Source organism: Heterocephalus glaber, unplaced genomic scaffold (assembly GCF_053883595.1).
Source record: "Heterocephalus glaber isolate CG9 unplaced genomic scaffold, H.glaber_assembly_v1.0 deba00001504, whole genome shotgun sequence".
Classification (NCBI taxonomy): domain Eukaryota; kingdom Metazoa; phylum Chordata; class Mammalia; order Rodentia; family Bathyergidae; genus Heterocephalus; species Heterocephalus glaber.
In genome coordinates, this window is record NW_028258324.1 from 68,376,059 (window position 1) to 68,392,528 (window position 16,470).

General features: G+C 45.9%; 1 long non-coding RNA gene across 3 annotated transcripts; it reads left to right on the plus strand.

The window, feature by feature from the left end:
* Positions 1–104: 104 nt before the first annotated feature.
* On the plus strand, positions 105–16,424 carry LOC101724104 (uncharacterized). Of its 3 annotated transcripts, none has more exons than XR_015441040.1 (4): positions 105–4,588; positions 12,894–13,190; positions 14,368–14,651; positions 14,846–16,424. It is a non-coding gene; the product is annotated as an uncharacterized LOC101724104 (long non-coding RNA). The 3 variants fall into 3 exon arrangements; XR_015441041.1 differs by having other exon boundaries at positions 14,540–14,651; XR_015441039.1 differs by having other exon boundaries at positions 14,368–16,424.
* The last annotated feature ends 46 nt before the right edge of the window (positions 16,425–16,470 follow it).

Below are 16,470 nucleotides of genomic sequence, written 5' to 3' on the forward strand. Positions count from 1 at the left end.
TTGGAGCCTACTGAAGGAATTGCACAAGGATATGGGAGGATTTCAATTCTGCTCGAAAATAACCCCTGCAAATATCAGCCCTGGAAAAGCAAACAAGTTGGGACATCCCTGGTCCCCAAGAAATCTGGCAAAGTCAATTCTGTTGAGGGAGAGTTGCTCCAAAGTCTGCTTAGAACATGGCAACAGCAGGAGAGAGAAAGAGAGAGAGAGAGAGAGAGAGAGAGAGAGAGAGAGAGAGAGAGAGAGGTGCCAGAGGGGATGATACAGTGGAAGCAGCCAGCTTCGGCGTGTGGAGGGGCTGGCAGCAGGGGGAGGTCCTCTGCCAGGAACTGGATGTGCGTGAGGTCTGTACGTAGGGATGTGGGGAGCATTCAGAAATGTGACACAATCCTCAATGTGGGGCCATATCTCTTCCACGAGAGGGAGAATGAAGCCCACAGAGATAGCAAAGGTACAGTGGGCTGTGGGACACGACAAGATCTTGGAGCCCCTTGAAGGAAAGAAGAAAGCAAAAGAGATGTTTCTGTGGCAGAGGTGAAAAGGAGGAGTTCCTACAGCAGCGAGGAATACAGTGAAGCAGTGCGAGGGCCCTGACACCCTCATCCTCTTTTCTCCAGAACTCACTGCTAGGACCCACAAGTGACAGCGTGGACAGGCAGACCAAGGTCTCCTAGGTGGATGGATGTGATTGCACCCATCCCCCATGCTCCCCAGTAGCACATAAGAGCAGCAGGGGGAGTTCTGGCCTCCCAGGCACTCATTTGACAAAGCTCTGGGTTCAGATGTGCACTCTGAGAAATGGCAGGGCCAGCTAAGGACTCAGTTATGCCCCCAGCTCTCTTGGCAGCCTCTGCAGAATGACAGCATGCCTTTGTGGCTGGAACACAGGACCCCGGTGTCCACTCCAGGCACCTTTTAAGTAGCCCTGGACCAGCCCAGGTATAATCTCTGAGGAGGGTGGGCAGGCAGGAGGGGGCTTGGGAAATGTCACATAGGGACTCGGTTTATCCTGGAGCAAAGCAACCCTAACGTGGAAACCAACATGTTCTTCGGATAGTTAGAGGTTGGCCTTGTAAGCGGGTGGATTTGTTTTGTGCTTTGATGTTGCTTCAGGAAAATAAAATTGGGTTTTTAAAAATAAAGAAGGAGAAGGAGAAGAAGAAAAAGGAGGACGGGGAGAAAAGAAAGGACCTTCCAAAGTGAAGCTTAGTAATGTTGATTTTCAAGGTGGGGGGCGTCGGGGAGGTGAGAGGCAATGACAAGGCGCAGAGGTGGCTATAAGGGAATTTTCACACTTACTCCCAGTGGCACACACAGACTCTCAATGGCAGAACGTGGTCAAGCTCCAGGTCCTCATGGGCCAGGGCTCGTGGCTTCTACAGACAAAGAACAGGCTTCAGTCATCTCTCAAAACCAACTTTCCACCAGCCTTGGACCTATTTAATTCAAGGGCCTCCCTCATGAACATTTTGTGCAGGCTACACTTTTCTTTAAAACAATCTTCAAAAGTATAGTAAATGTGGTCATTACTAAATATTTGAGAACTTTGAAAAATGTTCTCTGAGCTTATATCTCATAACTCATGAGCACAAGTATATAAAGTAGAACAGTCTTTTCCCCAGCTCAACTGAATTTCTGACTCTGGGCCCGCTCTGTGAAAATGTAATCTAGTCACTTCCAGGCAACCTGATTTTCTAAACACCTGGGTTGAAGCCCTGTGTTACAATTGCTTGCCCCTCCCCTTCATCCCCCAGTGGGGTTAGAAAGAGGCCTGGGCACCTATGTGGGTACTGACGTAAATGGCACTAAAGGCAGAAAGGGGTGTCCTCCTTTGCCTTGTACTTCAAGGGCCTGTGTTGGCATCTTCCACCAGGTAACCTGCCTCACCTGGTCCTTGGGCACATGCCTACCTACCTGTGGTTCCACCTGTGAGCCAGTGTCCTGCTTGTCCCCCCTTAATCCATAGCAAGTTAGTCTTCCCTGTGTCCCCTGTTCCAGCCATGAGACCTTTTCTGGACCACAAGCTTTCTCTCAGCGAGGCACCACTGCATTCTTTATGCATGGGAAACCTTCGCTGCTGTGCCCACACAAGGAGCAGGGCCTCACAAAGCTGCCTCCTATGGGGACATTCACTGCAGTCATGGCCTCGAGTTACCCTGGCACCAGCCTGCTACCCAGGGGGCTTCTCCTACAGTATAATGTCCTTTGTGCAGTACCCGTACCTCCATTTCTCACTACCTCCAGAACGAGCTCAGGTCTTCCTCAGCTCTGGGGTTCCCATGTTTGTCCCAGGATGGTTCAATAGAACCATTCCGACCTGAGGATGCAAGAAGAAAGATAAAAATCTCCCTGATCACTAATCTTCTCAGATCATTTCTGTCTTGGACCATTTCTTTCAGCATCTGATCTTCCACTGGTGATACATTCTAAAGGACTGAATATTTCAGGTGGTGCTAGGTGTTTAGCTGTGTGAAACTGTGTGAAACCGACCCCAAGCCCACAGTGATCCTTGCAGTTGGCTTATGTTAGCCCATAAGACAGGATGGGAAATCTTCCATTCTCTTTTGCTTAGAAGAAAACGTTTCTACTGCATGCCATTCGGCTTGGCCTTGACACTTCCTCCAATGTTCTGCCTCACAAAAATGAATCACTTTAGAGGCAAAGCAATAGAGAGATTTTCTAGCACTAGAATAGCACCTTCTTAGGAATCCATCCTCATCATGGCACATGTTGTTGTCCTTGGCAGTAAAAGGCATAAGAGCAACACTATTTTCAGCCTCCCTCCATTCCAGACGAGGCAGCTGAGACTCAGAGATGCCCTAGAACCTCACCACACCTCGTACTCAGAAAGCGATGTCATCTACCTTTAGCTCCATCACTATTTCTGCATTAACCCCAAACCAAAAGAATATGCCACACACACACACCAAAAGCTAGGGAGGTTGGCGTCTGGACACTATTAAAAGCCAACAAATCATAATTCTTAACAACGGAAAACATAGTTGCTTGAAAAAAAAAAGATAAGAGTAGAAAAATAGCTTGAGTTTGGTTAACAATGAAAAGAATGAAAGAGTTCACCCACACAATTTCAGCCAGCAGAAAAATACTTGGAGATCAATTTTTCTGGAAAAAAAAAAAAAAAACAACCCCTGTTGACTCTAGCGATAACTTAGATGGCACTGAAGTTATCTCCACTGCAGGTTTGAAAGATAAATAAAAGGTAAATGATTATTCTGCTTCTAGTTAGATGTTTTTCAGGGAAATGCTAGCCACTGCAGAGAATCCTCCTGCTGGTTTCTGTTGCTACCTTTTGATATTTCAGAGCAAGCTGAGTGAGTGACTGTCTAGACAGAGGAAGGTGGGCGGCAAACCACCTTCCTATGAGCCCCATGGTGTGCTCGCTGGGCCCTCAACACAAACATTTTTCAGCAGAGCCAAGCCTTGGAGCTTATCCTGAGGCCACTGGAGTCCAGTAACTCATGGTACCTTGTTAAATTTGCGCACTTCTTTATCCATCATGCAGATTATTGCAGTTGGAATGGGTCCTTTCAACAGTAACTTGATATTTAACCTTCCACGGATCCATTCTTAAAGCATTCTCTGGGCACACTCATTCACTTCAAAATTATTTCTTGGACACTTACACTATGCTAGGCACTAAGTAAAGGTGTAAAACTCGTCTTCCAGGTGTTCACCATTGGGTCTGACTCCGGTGCATCATGACAGCTGCTGTGCACACCTAAGAGGAGTGTGGGCTGTGGTTCTCGCCTTCCACCTGCATCAAATCCAGGGGAACACAGTCTCTGAGTGAGAAGGGTTCGTGGCCTTAGATCCAGCACTGCCTCCTGCCCATCGCAGAGTGAGCCCTGTACATCATCACCAAGTGAGGTGCTTTAGAGCAGACTCCCGCACCATATAGACCCTCCCTCCAGTGTCTGGTTTCTGCTTGAGAACGTTCACATTCAGGAAGCCCTCCACTCTGGCAGCCCATTCCATTGTTGAATCCTTCCAGCTCCTAGAGACCTTTCCTTCCACACCTAACTTCCTTGTAACCTCACCACGGGCCCAGCTTCTGCCCTTAGGAGCTAGGATGAAATCAACTGCACAGACCCAATGCCAGGTCTCTAGGTTGGAGACATCCCAGCTGAATCCTGGCCCCCTTCTCTGGCCTTCATTATCCCTGTTCCTTCAGTCACCACTCAGGTGCATTTGTTTTGAGACTACCTCGTCACTGTATTGCAGAGGCAAGACTGGCACCAGTGGTTAAGCAATAATATGAGCCACCTTAAGACTAGGAGTCAAATTAGTTCTGTAGCTATACAAGTGGGCGTGGACTTGTACATGCACATGTGCGTGCAAGTGCACCATTATGGGATAGCAGCATGTTGCCACTGACAGGACAAGAGTGTTCTCCTTGTTTCTACAGGCTTATCTGAGCCCTCAAAAGGATTAACAAAGAAACCAACACATAGGCCATTCTTCTCCATGGAGTGCCTTGATTAGGCCTCTTGAACATGGAGAGGGACAGATGTAGGCACTCAAGGAAGACATGGAAGAGGGAGTGAGGCTCGCGCTCACCTTGAACCTGGTAAGGCTCTCAGCTGGTAGTGTTTCTCTGCTTTTTGTTGTCTGGCCTCTTAAATAAATTTCAAGAGGTCGGAAGTCTGCTTCAGGTGTTCTTGTTGGAACACTAGAAGGCAACAGGATACTAGAAGATGACAACTTGAAGTGAGAGGGTGCAGATCGTAGGGCCAGGGCAGGGAATATGGACAATTTCCTCCGCCTGCACTGTGATTGTGCAACAGGAAACCAACTCGTCTAGTGGGTTACGAAACAGACTGAGCCTCCAGGACTCAGATTCTGGTAGAGACTGAGGCAGTGGGAGGATGGATCCAAGCAGGAAGGTGAATGAGATGGAGAGGGGTCAGATGGCTGGGAGGCAGGGGTGTGGGGGCAGCATAACTTAGGAGCCCTACAGGTGGAGTCAGGACAGACCCAAGTCCAAACCCTGGGGCCACTATTTACCAGTGATGTGATGTAACTAGAGGTTAAATCTTGCTAACCTTAGTTTCCGCACCTGTTAGTAGCGGCAATAAAACTTGGCTAGTAGAGACATGCTGAGGATCTCATGAAGGCCTGGCACAGGGTAAGCTACCAATAAAGGGGAGTTCTTATAGCCCTAATAATACTCGTACTGAGAGCACAAAGAAGTAACATGGGGAATGCCACAGACTAAATACAGTCTTTGCCTTCATGTAGCCTTTCCCTAATAGCTAAGGGAAGGCTTTATTACCTTGGGCAAATCACTTACCTCTGGGCTGGGGATTTAGCTCAGTGGTTTCACCACCTGCTGCGCCAGCACAAGGACCCGAGTTCGATCCCCAGTACCAAAAAAAAAAAATTACTTACCTCTGAGTCTCATTTTACTCACTCGTAAAGGGAACAGTTGTAGTAGCACATACTTCAAAGGATTATTAAGTGCGCTAAATACACTGGTACGCATGACATTCATCAGATAAGCAGCTATATTATTGCTTACTAAGAAGTAATATAACAGGTAAAAGACTTGTAGGTCCATTTCTTCGCACCGATGTGCTGTCAAAGACAAGGCTGTATCCTGGCAACCAGAGGAACCAGATGGAGAGAGGGAGAGAGTAGTATTCTAGGAAGAAAACCAACAGATTGCTCCCTGTTCTTGTATGGTTAATACCAGGAAATAAGACAGGGCTCCAGGGTGAGGGCAGTAGGCACAGGTGGGAGTGGCTGGTGGAGGCTTAGGATGCAGAGCTCGTGGCCAAGTCTCCAGCATGGTAGAAAGCCAGACATTGGACCCCTGAAACTAGGCTCAGCAAGGGAAGGAGAGCAGTTCCGGAGCTTCCGGGGAGGAGATTAGAACAGGCATCTAAGAGGCCATGCTTGCCTGGTGGGACTCGCAGTTTCCCCTTAGAGCCTAGGGGTCCAGTCATCGAGGCTGGCTTTCCAGGGATGTGTCCCATGCAGAGGCCCTGTACCCCGAAAAGCCTTTTCTTTGTGGAGTGCTCTGCTGCCACTGTCTTTTTACATTTTCTGTCAGTCTCTTGCCTTTTTTTTTTGGTACTGGGGATCAAACTTGGGACCTTGCACTTTCGAGGCAGGTGCCAGAACCACTGAGCTAAATCCCCAGCAGACTGTCTTGAAATTCTTGATAATTCTTTTAAACTAGGGGAGCTAGGTTTCTATTTTGCACGGGCTCATGCAAGTCATACAGCTGGTCCTGTTAATCTCAAGTAAGACCTAAGAGGAACCAAGTGCTACAGGCATTCGCGGGAGACAGGGAGAGGAAATGAGGATGAGGGGGCACTTTGCACTTGACCCTGGAGGATATAGGCAGGATCTGGACAAGTGAAAACAAAAGGTGGTTGTCCTGTTGGAAGAACTATGTTAACAAAGTCAAGAGGTGGAGAAGTACGGACCCTGCTTAGGGAATGAACTATAAGACTCCTGTGAACCTGGAGTCCTTGCTCCTGAGCTGCTCATGTCTGGGCTCTGTCAGGGCAGTGCCATGCTCTCTCTGCTGGCCTTTCTAGGGTAGCCTTTTCCTCAGGCTCTTTCTTCATCCTTGTGAGTGCCGTCCACTGGTGTCTGCCCAATTAATACATTAAACCTGTTACCCAGTCTCGAAGCCAGAGATGGGGGTCAGATCTGAACAAGAGTCAAATAGAAACTCTTAGCTGAAAATATGACTATTGAAATAAAAATGAAAAGCATAGAAGCAGGTCAAATAATAGAGCAAATACAGACCAAGAAAAAACTCAGCCGAGAATCCTTGTCATTGAACTTGCTCTCTCTGTCTTTTATATTACAACTTCTGTGTAGTGTTTGTGCAGCAGGCAAGGGGAAGGCATAGAATTCTGACCAAGGTCTGCATCTTCTGTCCCACTCTGCCATAGCCCCCCTTCTGATGGAGAGAAGTCCTCAAACAAATGTCCGACAGTCAGACCATAGTGACTCCAACCAGAGAGAAATAAAAGGAAAAAGTCATTTTTTCTTTTAAAAATCTCACAATTTCCACCCCAACCTTCCTATCCTAAACTTTGCATTTAAATATTATTTCTATGAATGTGACCCAAATGCCATTGTTCCTAGTGATATAGAGTGTTATAGATACATGCCAATATAAAATTTATTGTGTGTCCATTTGGTTTACACAAATATTAAACTGTCACTTTACTGACAAGCTTTTGCTTGCTTCTGTTCCATGGCTTCTACAAGCTTGAACTCTCCCGCCTAGTTCCATAGGGCAGAGTCACATAGATAGCTAGCATGTCTTGTGCAGCCCCAGCCCCAGGGTCTTGCACATCCTCTCGGTCCTGTGGCCACTGATCCGGGGACAGGGCAGGGGTCGGGGAACAGACTACCCGCGGGGATGTAGAGACCTTTGGGGACAGAACCCATCTCCTGGGCGTGGAGTCATGGCTTGGAGCCTCTAGGCTCAACCGAGAGAGCACAGCGTCTGTCACTTGGATTTGTCTCCTGGCACAATGTCTGAGTTCTCTTCCAGTAAGAACTGAAGAGCCGCTGTCCCCTGAAAGCTCAGGTGTCTCTGTCTTGATGGTTGCTGATAGCTGACGAAGAAGAGGGAAGAGGCATCATCTTCTAGTTTGCACAGGAGAGGACTGAGAAAAGGGAAGGTCCATTAGGGCGCTGCCAGCAGTGCCCAGGGACAGGCAGCGGTGTCCACAGCAGGCAGCAGGGACCAGGGCAGGTGGTGTTGGCCACGGGGCAGGGACAGTGCCCCAAAGAAGGAAGTGGTGTCCAGGGGCTGGCAGTGGTGTCCATAGGCAGGTGGCATTGTCCAGAGGTAGTGGTAGCTTGAAGAAAAGGGGAGTGTCTGGGATCAGGTGGCCATGTCCAGAGGTAGGCAGTGGTGCCCGAGGTGGACAACAGCGTCCAGAGGCAGGTGTCGGTACCTTAAAGAAGAAAGTGATGCCCAGGAACAGACAAGGGTCTCTAGGGGCAAGCAATGAGTCTAGAGCCGGGCAGCAGTGCCCAGAGGCAGGTTTGAGTGCCCTGTTGAAGAAAGTGATCCCCAGGGGCAGGCAGCAGTGCCCAGGGGCAGGGTGTGACATCCAGTGGTGGTCATCAGTGTCCAGTTGCAGGAAGCAGTGCTCTGAAGAGAAAGTGAGGACCAGAGACAGCTAGCTTGGCCCTGGGGCGACAGCAGCCCCAAAGCAGGCAGTGTACCTACGGGATGGCAGTGGGATCCTGGGTAAGCAGCAGGACCCTGGAGCAGATGGCAGGATCCAGAGTTGGGCAGCAGCACCTTGAAGAAGGGAGTGGAGCCTAGGAACAGGCCCAGCCAGGGGCAGGCAGCTATGTCGAAGAACAGGCAGTGATGCCAGGGATAGCAGCAATGCCCCGGGACAGGCTGCCCAGGGACCTGAAAAAGGGTGTGGTGCTCTCCTAATCCCTATGTCCCTTCGTCACTCTTAAAAAACCATGTCCCCTCACTATAAATGGCTAATATACAGCTTGAGTCATAAATGGAATATGACATTTACCCAAAAGAAATTTGCTAGCATCGTGGATGAGAAGGGATAAGAAATGGTTACCAAGAAAAATTTAAGCCAACAGACCACATGTAATGAAGCATTGTAGAGAGGGGGCGGCAGCACAGTCTCTTTGTAGGAAATCCAAAGCTAACAGTTCGAGGTTGATGCACTTGGTGATGCAATGGAAAGTCTAAAGTCAGCTTGATATTCATGTGTCCTCTGTCCATGGTTCAAACATAAGTCCAGGGAGGAGCTATTGACCAGACAACCCCAGTAGGGTGGGGGGGTACAGAGGGACCTAGGGAGAATGGGGACGGGGCTTGGGCCCCTTAATTCCCATCAGCACCCCCTTCTTTTACCATGAATGATTTCTAGGTATAACCTGAAGTGCCAGGTGAGTGTCACTTCCCAATGTCAGCCGTTCTCCCTTCTTACCCCCACCAGGTCACTATGAGCCCCACTTCTGAGAAGAAGTTTTAACCCACAAGCATCAATAAGCCACCACCCCAGGGAGGAGGCCATTTTTCTCTCATACATGCACATGCACGTGTGTGTGCTTTCCATTTATGGGCCAGACTGTTCCAGGGTAGAGCCAGGGATCCTGCTGTGGAAATGGGGCCATTAACAATGGTGGTTTCTTTCTTTCTTTCTTTCTTTCTTTCTTTCTTTCTTTCTTTCTTTCTTTCTTTCCTTCTTTCTTTCTTTCATTATTATTATTATTTGTGTGTGTGTGTGTGAAGGGGTACCATACCAAGTGCTTTCCTCAGTAAAGGGATTTTGTTAATTTTTTGAATAAATGTGACTTGAAGCTTATGGAATTTAGATAAACCAAGGAAAAAGATCATCTTTCAGAGCTCATGGGTCATGCTTGCAGTAGGCACAACTTCCCTGATGGCCCGGCCAGCACAGGGCCTACTTTTGGTGTTGTAAATGGCTATGGTCAGTATCTACCTCTGAGTTAGACATAGGGAGGTGATGAGGACATTGTTGAAGAAAGTGTGTGAAGGAAGAGTTAGAGGATGTTATGGCTCGTGTCTTGATGCGCCCCCCCCCAAAGCTTAATGCAGTCATAGGAGGGGCTTTTTCAGAGGTGGGTGATCTAGAGTATTTGATGCTGGGATTGATTTATGGTGCAATGCTAGGACCAAGGGCACTAGGATTAAGAGTGTGAGTGCTGCCCACCCTAAGTATGCTGGATAGATATAAGGGATAGAAAGAGCTAGGGCCATCCCCTTGCTTACTTGCTACCTTCTGCCCACCATGAACTGTTTCTCCTCTACAATGCCTGTCTGCTATGCCATCCTGCCTTGGAACCTTGTGGACTGAAACCTTTACAAACTGTGAGCTGAGCTAAATAAAACTAACTTTGAGTGTTGGCTATTTTGCCTCAGCAACAAGAGAAAAGTAACTAAGACAGAGAGGATGGAAAAAGTGACTGAGCGGAGGAAAGTTCTCACTACTAGACATAGCATGCCACAAGAAAGAGTCTCTCCATGAGCCAGAGCCATGTTCAGCCAACAATGGGTCAGGATGGTCTTGTCAGGTGGAGCTGGGTGTCAGAAAGTGGTCTGAGCTCAGGGACCAGTTGCAGAGAGTGGGGTAGAGCTCAAGTCTTCACCCCTCCCTGCATGGGCTGGGCCATTCTGTGCAGGGGCTGGTGCTGACATCCTTGGTGCCTTCTGAAGTTTGTGCACACAGTAGCTAATTAACACATGTCGAATGAATCAATACAGTGCACTGTTTTCATTGTATATTTCCCATCGAGAAAATTTACAATTCCTTCTAGACATCTTTTATACCAAATTAAAGCTTTAAACTAAAGCCCTCTGCTTACTTGCACCCTTTCCCTTAATGTAATTTTGGCCCTTTCCTCTCTATACTTGAGACCGTGGGCTTTTCCCCTGCTGCCAAGAGTACTGAAAGTTCCTGTCTGGGCCAGAAAGAAAGGCAGGGACTCATAGGCCTGGGTTTCAATCAAAAAGGGGAAGTAAAATGATCCTGGAATAGACTTGAAGCCAGAAGCAGTTGGTCGAAGTTTCCATACATGCCTGTATCTGGCAGAATGTTGATCAGCACCACCCCTCCATGGCAATGCCTTCCATGGGGGCTGGTGCTCACTGCTGAGTTTCCAGTCCTCCTACACCCTCTGTGAGCACCATGTGGCTCCTCCATTGCTGTTTTGATGTCCCATGGTCTCAACTGCAGCTACTTATAAGGTCACCCCATTTCCTGGGGAAAATTATATCCGCCCCCCAAAGGCCACAGCAAGATTTTCAGATCTACATACTCCTTCAGGACCTTGAAGGTTCTTCTTCCATAGTCAGATCTAATTTCCCCTCCCCAGAATACGGGTGAGGCTTTGTAACTACCTCTGTGAATGAAAATCAGCTGCTAGACATGTGCGAAGAGTCCAGTTAAATGATTCCAATCCCCAGCCTCTGATGTCCCAGTCGAGACTGAGTAGAGCAAAAGTATTGTCTTCAAGCCCAGACCATACTTCAGATGTGTGAGAAAGAATAACTGTTACTGTGTTAAGCCATCAGAGAAATTTGTTACATACAATAGTGACAGAGACACCATCTTTATGGTATCATGAGGTTCTCACCTTGCTTCTTGTGAGACTGGTTTCTCTTCAATAGCAGTTGCTGAGCAGAATTAGAGAATGGTCCCTATTCCAACCAATGTCAAAATTCCTTAACATACAAAACACAAAATACAGAGGAGTTAACTCACAAACTTTAAGCTTTTAATTCACAATTTGAAGGCTTGTAGCTTCTTACAATGGCTCTGATGATTAGGTCTTCTATTCATCCAACTCTAGTTTGTTACAATTATTCTGCCCACAAAATTTAGTACAAGACCCCTGTGACTGTGCTGGGTGACATCAATTCAAGTGACAACTTAACAGGATTGCTGTCAAATGAATGCTGTGGATGGAGCTGGTGTACCCAAACTCTGTCCCTCCAGGTTAAGTTGCTTCCCTGACCTGAAACATCATACAAGAGTCCAAAGTTTGTTTGGTTGGCTCTAATGTAGATGCGTCCCGCCTCTCTCCCAGAACTTTCTGGACTGACAAGCATATTAGAGTTGTGGAAGCTCTGAGATTTGCAGTCATAGAAAGCATGTGGCATTTCAGCTCTTCCCGAGATTCTGAACCCCAAAGAAAGTGCTGAACAGATCAGAACGGAGGATATTGTGCCAGCAGAACCTACCTCCCTTCCAGGTTGGCACCGATCCATCCATTAACCAATAGCATGTTTAACCACAATTAGTGAGGCGTGAATCTGACCAGGTGCCTCCATTTTGAACCCAGGGATGGAATGAGATCCATTTTCAAACACCTTGCTTGAAATCTTGTTCATCACACATTCTTGTTCATCACACATTCTTGAGCTTTTAGTTTAATAATTAGATCTAGCTTGAAGAACAGGCAGGTTCAAGTACATGATTTGTTTCTAATTAGCATCACAATGGTCTCCACAACGGTTATTAATTCTCAGGAGTCATATTTTTGTTTGTTTGTTTGTTTGTTTGTTTTGGTACCGGGGATCGAACTCGGGGCCTTGAGCTGGCGAGGCAGGCGGTGGAATCACTGAGCTAAATCCGCGGCCCGCCATCTTTTGCTTTTAATTGATTTTTTTTTTTTGGTGGGGGTACCGGGGATCAAACTCAAGACCTTGTGCTTGTGAGGCTGGCACCGTGCCACTGATCTAAATCCCGTTATTTTTATTTTTGGCAAAATCGAGCTCCATACCAAAACACAGCCCAGGGGGAGCCTAATCTGCCTTCTAGAATTAAGAGATTCTAAGGAGGGGCAGTCAAGGTGGATTATTTATTTGAGTTTTCGTTGAAAATTATCATCATGTGATCTACTTCCTAGCTTGACTTAGCAGCAATAACCAGAAAATGACTTTGAAAAGTCTGGAGCCCCAGGGTTGCTTTTACAGCCCTCGCACTGTTATTTTAGCGCCATCTGGAGATAAACATTGTTTATTGCAGGTGGGAGGAAATAGAGGAAAAAAAAAGTTAAAAATAAACTTCCCAAACCTCAATAACGTAGAGATACTAACTTGCTCCTTTTGCTAGTCTGTCCCAAGAGACGTATTACAGCTATAAATGTTTAATTATTCAACAATTCTATTAAACAGATACTATTATTGAGAGCATTTTATTGACGGAGAAATTCAAGTACAGTAAGTGGTAGAACTGGAATTTGAATATGTCTGATTCTAGAACATATACATATTAACCACTATGGTGGACAAAACTTCCCATTTTGCTTCTGTATTTTGTTGTGGGTTTTTTATGTTGTTGGTTTTTTTCTTTTTCTTTTTCCTTTTCTTTTTTTTTTTTTGGTACCAGGGATAGAACTTGGGAACTTGCACTTGCAAGGCAGGTGGCAGAACCACTGAGCTAAATCCCCAGCCGTGTATTCTGTCAGAATAAATGACGTTTGAAATATCAAGGGTAGAATGAATATCAGCAAGAGGAAATCGTAGACCAAGAGGGAAGATCTGATTGAGTATAAGGAACGCATTAACACTGAAGAAAATCATGTTTTCTGGACTGGACACAAACTCAGGGCGCTGGGAGGAAACAGGAGTTGTAAACACACCTGTGGTGTTGAGGCATTGGAGGAGATGGGCAGTTTCCTCAGAGGTAAGACGGGACGCCAAGGTGGCCATCATTTTTAAGCACCTAGATGTGAAAGTGCTGATCCCTAGGACCCAACTTGGGTTCCCTAAGAATAAGCAGTGTCAGATTTGCCTTATTTCCCGACAGGTTGTTATATAACTGGATCTCAACAAGGCCTCTCAGTGTACCGTTGTGGACATGATAGAGAAATATGGCTAGAAGCTAAATTAGTTATTTTCATAGAGGCTGATAGGTTCTTACCCTGTTCTCATGATAGTGAACCTGAAAAGAGCATTTTAGGAGAAAAATTCACAAGTTGGCTTCAATTCTTGAGCAGCACTGTCATTTATCATTTGGATAAGAATCTATGTCTTAGCCAGTACGGTTACAGATTGTAAGTGGAGGAGTACGGACAAAATATTGGCTGAGGGAATCGAAGGGATCTTAAACATTTAACAGTCTGGACCACCGGGCTGGCTCAAATGAGGGGTAGCTGAACAGGAATGGACATCAGGCCCTTCCAAAGTACCAGCCACCTGCCTCTGAGCTGAGGAGTGACCTGGATAGCTGGGTGAGGCTCACTGGCGTAGTGCTATCAACAAAAGTATAACACAAACTATATATGTAACTTAACATTGTAGCAGCCACATTTCAAACACCAAAAAATAAAAACCTTGAGTGAATTTTAGAATGCACATTTGTTTGGTTTTGCAGTGCTAGGGATTAAACTCAGGGATTTGACACATGCTAGGTGATGTTCTACCAATGAGCTACATCCCTGGACCTTTTTATTTTAAGACAGGGTCTCACTAAGTTGCTAAGGCTGACCCCAAACTGCAATCCTCCTGTCTCAGCCTTCCGGGTAACTGGGATTACAGGCATTCACTACCACACCTGGCTTTTATTTTGAATAAAATACTTTATTTTACCAAATAAATTCCAAAATGCTACTATTTTACCATGTAATTGATAGAAAAAGTTACAATATTGTACATTTTTAAAAAACTAAGTCTTCAAAATCCAGTGTGTATTTTATACTTCATGCCACCCCTTGATTTGGCTCAGGACATTTCAAGTGCTCATTAATCACTTGTGGCAACCATGCAGGACTATGGTACTTCAGGGAATTTACAGTAATGCTCCACTCTGTGAGGAAACTGCCTCCTAATTATGTCTTTTTCTTTTTTGCTATGTATCCCAGGCTGGCCTTGAACTCACAGTGATCCTCCTGCCTCAGCCTCCCAAGTGCTGGGATAATAGGCGTGCACTACCATGCTTGGCTGAATTATGTCACTTTTAGTTGGCTGCATTAATAGAGTGGCTGTACCTAGTTATTCCACTCAAAAAAAAATTTTTTTTTTTTTTAAATTTAGGACTCTGGGTTCTTTGGCATAGAAAATACCTTGAAAGCTGTACGGGTACCCATTGTCTGTATCCAAACCTGATGTGTGCTGGGACCATTTCAGCGACTGAACTACTAGAAATGTGAGCCCTTACCAGATGCATTTTTCTTCTCTGATCTCCCCAAGTTCTTGGATGTCTCTGTCTAGAAGGCGTTATGAGGTTTAGCAGCAGCTTATCTTTCTCAAGAAATAGAATAAAATTCTCTTTCCATTTCTACTAACATCATATCCAACTTTGAAATCCGGCATTAAGTTCCCACATCCTCTTTTCCACAGCGATTTCTGAGCACTAACACCCATCCAGGTCAGGAATCCAGCAACTGAACCAATGAATGCAGCCAAAGAGCGAGAAATAAATTTCCTGTTTTCCCACTACATTACCTGGCATCCTTGCAGTGTTTCTCTCCTTATGAATTCATCACAGTTGAATCCTTCTTTGGAGAAGGCTGCCTCGGGTCAAATCCATGTCCTACCACTTGTAAGCTGAAGGATGTAGCTCAATCCCCTCATCTATACCTTGTGGATAATAAAAATCTCTCATCCATGTAACAGAGCTTATCTGTATAAAGTGCTTGGAATAGGACCTAGCTTGGTAGCAAGCACTCAGTAAGGCACTCCGTAGTTTTACTCAATAAAAGTTTCACTTCACTTGCACCCTTATACATACATGAAAACCTCTGGCTTGAAAGGAATCTACACGCTGACCACAACCTCCAACACCTAGGAACCCATTCTGCAACATGGTATTTTCAGTCTACTTGAGCCTTACTGCCTCAGGGAGCAGCATCCCATCTTCGGACAGCGCTAACTTCTAGGAGAGCAAGGGGGTCGGGTTTTATGAGCCTCCCACCATTCCCGCCATCACTGTCACTACAGTTTACTACAAGAAATTCTATGGAATGTTAATATAAATCTTTACTATGTGCCCCAGATAAAGCACTTACAGAGAACTGAAGTTCAGAGTCGGCTGATGAAAGGATATCTTTAAATTGTGGCCATCCCATGATTCAGAGTTAAATCATAGGCTAAAAAGAATGACAGACTCCCATCAATGTTCTTCATAGGAAAAGCATTACCTTCATGAGATCTTTCTAGCCAAGGCCAGGAACTCTAGCTCTCAGTATCTGGACTGACCTTGTACACACACTGGAAAAGTAGAAATAGTGAAAAGCAAGCGCAAATAATGACAAAGAGTTCTTCTGAGCTAAGATATGTACGGGGAAATGTGGATGATCATTTCTAAAAGCCTCTCAACTACGGACAATCCAATTCAATTCCTAATGAAACTTCAATGTACAGAAAGCCCACTAAACGTAAGTATTCATGTGGTTCCGTTTGACTTCTAGTAGGAGCACGGGCTGCTGTATAGCCAAAGGTAAGTTTGCTACAGGAGCTACACTGACGGTGGAGGCAGCTCCACACACATTGCATCAAAAGCACTGAAACATTCATTAGCAGAGGCAAGAAGCCTAAATTACAAGAGAAGTGGGGAGTGATGTGACTGTGTCATGTGAAAAGTGAGGAGGTTCAAGAGCCAAATGCACTTGTCACATCCCATCTAAATCAGATCCCACCGGAAGCAAATGCAATTTGCAATTCTACTTTTTAAGTTCATTTTCCACAGCCAGTGCCTACTTCTTAAAACAAACCAAAGGTTTTCTAATCATGAGGTCCACTGAGATGATCATATACGTGAAATTTCTGTCTCCACAATAAAGTATCCATGGCAGATTTTATTGTTCCCAAATGAGAGAAAATACTTTCTCAAGGACAATTTGATCTTTGTATCATCTTGATTCTTGTACCCCGATCTCTAATCTACTCAGTTTCTTCAAGCTCTCTGCTAGAGGAGGCCATGTGTTTCAGGGAGCAGGGGTCCACAGCTCACCACTCCTGTGCAT